This window comes from Lasioglossum baleicum, chromosome 2 (assembly GCF_051020765.1).
Source record: "Lasioglossum baleicum chromosome 2, iyLasBale1, whole genome shotgun sequence".
Lineage (NCBI taxonomy): Eukaryota > Metazoa > Arthropoda > Insecta > Hymenoptera > Halictidae > Lasioglossum > Lasioglossum baleicum.
Window position 1 is genome coordinate 1,323,722 of NC_134930.1, and position 5,311 is coordinate 1,329,032.

The 5,311-nt window shown below is 39.2% G+C and overlaps 1 long non-coding RNA gene across 2 annotated transcripts; it reads right to left on the reverse strand.

Moving 5' to 3' along the window:
• Positions 1-302: 302 nt before the first annotated feature.
• LOC143217632 (uncharacterized) lies at positions 303-1,382 on the reverse strand. 2 transcript variants are annotated; one of them, XR_013010875.1, is made up of 3 exons: positions 1,311-1,382; positions 1,096-1,160; positions 303-581 (listed from the first exon to the last, which is right to left on the reverse strand). It is a non-coding gene; the product is annotated as an uncharacterized LOC143217632 (long non-coding RNA). The 2 variants fall into 2 exon arrangements; XR_013010874.1 differs by having other exon boundaries at positions 1,096-1,192; positions 1,311-1,371.
• Positions 1,383-5,311: the final 3,929 nt, after the last annotated feature.

Genomic DNA, 5,311 nt, shown 5'->3' on the forward strand with positions numbered 1-5,311 from the left:
ATACGTTCGTAAACTCGAAATGTTTTAATACGAAATTTAAATTATAACAAATACAACTAATTAAATTATCCCGTCTGAGATCAAACACGTCTTTTCGTTTTCGTACGTCGAACCGGAATGACAAAGAAATCGCATATTACAAATATGAATAACGAAATCGATAAACATAATAACAGATATCGAATCGTCGCGTCGTTACAGTTACTAACGTCGTGACATTCAACGGAATTCTCGCCGCTCAGAGATGGTATCTCCCTACATTTATTTATTTATTTATTATACAGGTAAAACCCAATATGCATACATAAGATTAAATCAAATAAAAATAAAAAAACAATTGCAGCAACATAGCATCGCTATAGAGAAAATTATACATTAACTTAAAATTAAACATTTCTTTCATGACGCTGGAAAGACTGTTTGAAATAAAAGTGCCTTTGTCTGCTGTCACAGTTTCATTAGCCACAAGTCCCACATCACTTATAGCTGAACACAGGGAGGTATACCGTTGTTGAAACCACTAGAGTATGTTACAGTTGAATTATCAGCAGAAAAATATCCCACAGCATCCAAAATTATTCCTGTAATAAGAGGAATTCAAAATGCCATAAACATCATTATACCAAAAACCATAGCAGGACTACATTTACAAAATAACATTTTAAATAATATTGAGATAAGATTTGACTACATTGAACAAAATAATACTACTCTAATAGCCACACTATTAGGTCCAAGATTCAAAACAGCTGTATTTGAAGTCGATAGGATTGCACAGACAGCGCAGAATATGTTAGAGATGAAATAAGTTCCTTGTGCATAACACGCAATAGTCATGAAACTAATACAAATAGAGCCGCAGCAGAAAATCAAGAATCATCTGAAGAAAACAATGAATTTTAGAATCTTCTTGTAACAAAAGTATCGCAGTTGACAAACTAATCCACACCTATAGAATATGCAACAACCATAATTCGTCAATATGTATATAGATTTACTGTACGCAAATATTAAGAGCTGTGAAGTCGCATTTTGGAATAAACACAATTACACAATGCCACAACTTTTCAAAATAGCAGAAAAATATGTAAATACCTCTGTATTCCCAGCAACTTCTGTCCCATCAGAAAGAATATTTTCAAAGGCTGGACAGATTATGTCTGAAAGAAGGAACCGACTTTCAGCAAAAAACCTAGACCAATTAATGTTTTTAAATGTTAACATTTAGTAAATTTGGATGAATTTCAATAGTATAGAGTATAGACCATAATAATTTAAGGTTAGGTTAATTATAATTTTGGAATTTTTACCTTAATTTAATTTTATTACTAATCTCTACTACGACAAATGTAAAATATATAATATTTCAATAATAAAGCGGAGTTCCATCAACTTCATCGAACATGGAGAACATAACTAGTAAAGCAATTCAGTCGACTGAAAACCACTAAAAACTATCGACTAAATAGTCGATAGTATGTAGCGACTACCCTGATAACCAAATTCTCGATTTCTGGCTGGGATTCTCCGCGCGTATTACCCTGATAACCAAATTCTCGATTTCTGGCTGGGATTCTCCGCGCGTATTAGTAGCTATTTTTGCCGTATAATAGCGGAGGGCAATAGCCGAAGGCAAATTGAAGGCAGCCGGCCGGCCGAAGCTGAATTTGTTTAAGAGGGCAGTACCGTCGCGTCTACTGATGTGATTGGCTAATATCGTTTTACAGGGCCGCCTCGTCGGCGAGGGTAGTTCGCACTGATGTGGCAGATGTCAGCAGCGAAGTAATCGAGCGCACGAGAAAGAAGATCGATCGACACGATCGATTTTTGCACATGCAAATTTTACTTATTCTCATATTTATGTTATTTTTCTTAGACTGCGGATCTTTATGCGAAATAAAAATTGTCTGCATCGATTGCAAGAGATGCAAACTATCAAAATTGCATTGCCATACCATTTTCTCTACAGTTCAATTTCAATTCATTACATTTCAAAATTTATTGAAATGTGTTTATGGAAAAAAAGTGTCGTTCGACGGAAAAGAAAATTTATATTTTTTGTATGACTACTATACACTTATTTTAATGTTTAAATATTAATAATTTTAAATTCAGACTACTCAATATCAGAAGGGATAATAAATGAATGAAGTAGGAAATAATAAATATTATATTTTTTCATTTAGTTTGATTATTTTTCTTTATTAGTCAACTATTAGTCAAATTTTTACAAACCTTGACTTGCGCGAACACAGAAGATGATTTGCAGGACAAATCTGATAAACAGGTTCTGGAAGATCAGCTTTTCTTCGTAACTCCTCCCGTGAATCGCTCGAGTACAGTGCTGCTCTCACCGCATTTCTTCTTGGTCGAAAATGGTTGAAAAGAGGATTGTCTTATTATACAGACCTGGGCGACGCTGGCTCGAAAAATACATGTTGCTGTTGCTGCTTCTGACCAAAGAGGACTGAAGAGGACTAATCCTGACTAATCCTCTTTGCTTCTCACCTTCTCTTGCTCAGTAACAGTCAATTACACTCATTGTCAGTAAGACAGTTCCAGTCCCCACGTCATCCACTCCGACAAAGGAGTTGCAGGCTGCAACAGGCTGCAAATGGCTGCAACTTGCAGCAACATGTGTTTTTCGAGCCAGCGTCGCCCAGATCTGTTATTATATTCGCCAATCACATCATCACATCAGTACGACTCGACGGTACTGCCCTCTTAAACAAATTCAGCTTCGGCCGGCCGGCTGCCTTCAATTTGCCTTCGGCTATTGCCCTCCGCTATTAGACGGCAAAAATAGCTACTAATACGCGCGGAGAATCCCAGGCAAAAATCGAGTTAATCCCACCTTGAGCAACTCGAACAATAACGCAGCTCGGAACGGGCCAATTCTTAGCTCTAGGTAGGATCTACCCTCGGCAGGCCTGGTTATCAGGGTAAATAATAACTAATCGATAGTTGAATTTAGTCGATAGTGCCCATCACTAGATTGCACACCACAGAATACGAATTGCGCACATGTAGAATTGGACTGTTACGTCGCAGTGTGATGGGATTAGGGAATTTATAGGGTTCGGGTGCCCGTGGAGCGCTAAAGCACTCTGCTCGTGGAAGGTTTTCAGAACAAAATCTTAGCAAGAAGATGTAACGAAAAATAGACTTTATTTAAGGGGCTAGTATACCCTCGATTTGTAACTAGAAAATACCTAGAATATTACTAGATTTTGGGTCGAAAATATGGGTTTCGTACTGAACGTTGTTTGACCTTATTTAAGCAAATTGTGGGCTGGGTGAGGGCTCATTCGAAAGAGGAAGGTTAGACGCAGCGCGCTTTTCTCACGAGGTTAACGAGATTATGTTTATATCTAATAATATGATGGCCCAAAGTCGAGAAAAAATCTAGGAAAAAATCCCGCAGATTTCAATGCATTTTCTGTCTCTAATAGACTTTTTTGACTTATGAGATGAGAAAAGCGCGCTGCGTTGAACCTTCCTCTTTCGAATGAGCCCTCACACAGCCCACAATTTGTTCTAATAGGGTCAATCAACGTCTGGGCGCAGATCCATGTTTCGACCCATTTTTCTAGTAAGATTCTAGTAAATAGCAAATATCTAGCAAATAACTAGAATCTTACTAGAAAAATGGGTCGAAACATGGATCTGCGCCCAGACGTTGATTGACCCTATTAGAACAAATTGTGGGCTGTGTGAGGGCTCATTCGAAAGAGGAAGGTTCAACGCAGCGCGCTTTTCTCATCTCATAAGTCAAAAAAGTCTATTAGAGACAGAAAATGCATTGAAATCTGCGGGATTTTTTCCTAGATTTTTTCTCGACTTTGGGCCATCATATTATTAGATATAAACATAATCTCGTTAACCTCGTGAGAAAAGCGCGCTGCGTCTAACCTTCCTCTTTCGAATGAGCCCTCACACAGCCCACAATTTGTTCTAATAAGGTCAAACAACGTTCAGTACGAAACCCATATTTTCGACCCAAAATCTAGTAAGATTCTAGTTCCTTTCTAGTTACAAATCGAGGGTATACTAGCCCCTTAATAGTGAAACGTTGTTGACTCTAAGATCTCAGACAAGAATCTGCTCGTATCCCCGTGTATCTGCTTCGTATTTTCCTCGTCCTGAAGTTTTCTCCTTCCAGGTTCCTTTTCCTTAGCCAATAGGAAAATTCGGATCTTCCAGCTGGACGTTGATTCGTCGGGTGGCTCGTCCTCGGTTGCAGCTCGATGGTAATTGGTGGTGGAGGTGCCTCAATAGCGCGCGCACGAGAGTGGGGTACGCGCGAGGGTGAAAGCCCGCCAAAACAAGGGTCGTGGGACCGAGCGAGAGAGAGGTCCGAGGGAGTCCCAAGAGGTCCTTGACTGTGAATTTACGACTTCCTGTCCTCGACCGATTCTAGACTTCGACTGTCTCTTTATGCGAAATTGGAGAACTCCTCCAAGAGGTTACGTGACTTTACCCAAATTCCTCGATTAGTCTCGCCCATCTGGTTTCGTCAAGGATCTCTGTGGAAGCCCCTTGTTTCCCTTACTTATTCTAAGCCTAAGCTATCGTGCCTGAATAAAATATATGTATATGAAATATACGGTTTTGAAACATTACGTTTTATATTCAAATTTCCCTCTCAGCGCCATTAATGGAACATACAGGGCAGTAGCTCTATTCGCGGCTATGTTCGCGTGATCAACGGGTCACGCTACACCTCCCCCCTTATTGAAAAGGTGTTTCCTATGGGAACAGCTTTTACTACTCTATGCTATTTGTATAAATAGTTAATTACACGGCGTGTGATTTGAATCTACTGTAAAATTTCCAATAACCTACGTTTGAAAACTGCATACGAACGTGTGTGTGAGAACGCATGTGTACCTACGACTCGGAATTCCTGGTGTACATATATTTATGTATGTTTGCATTACAATTATTTAGGTGAGGTTAAGTTTATTCGTAAATACAATCATTTCTATTAATCTAATCGTATGCAGGCTAGTTTTAATTTATTCGCATGTACGGTTTTAAATTTATTATTACCTATTTCTATCTCTATTGTTAAATCGTTGTATACATTAGTTATGCGGTATGGCCCTGTCCAATCGGAGTCGAATTTTGATGTTTTTGGTTCCCTAACTACCCAGACAACCAAGCGGGCCGAAGCCACAAATGCGCGTGAGGGCTCGTAGTGTTCCCTGGACACAATCTTGGCACATGATGTCGTTGCCACAATCCGGGATATCGTGCCCAGTTTAACGATCGGGCCGTTGTAAGAGGGCAGCACATAGCCGCACTAACT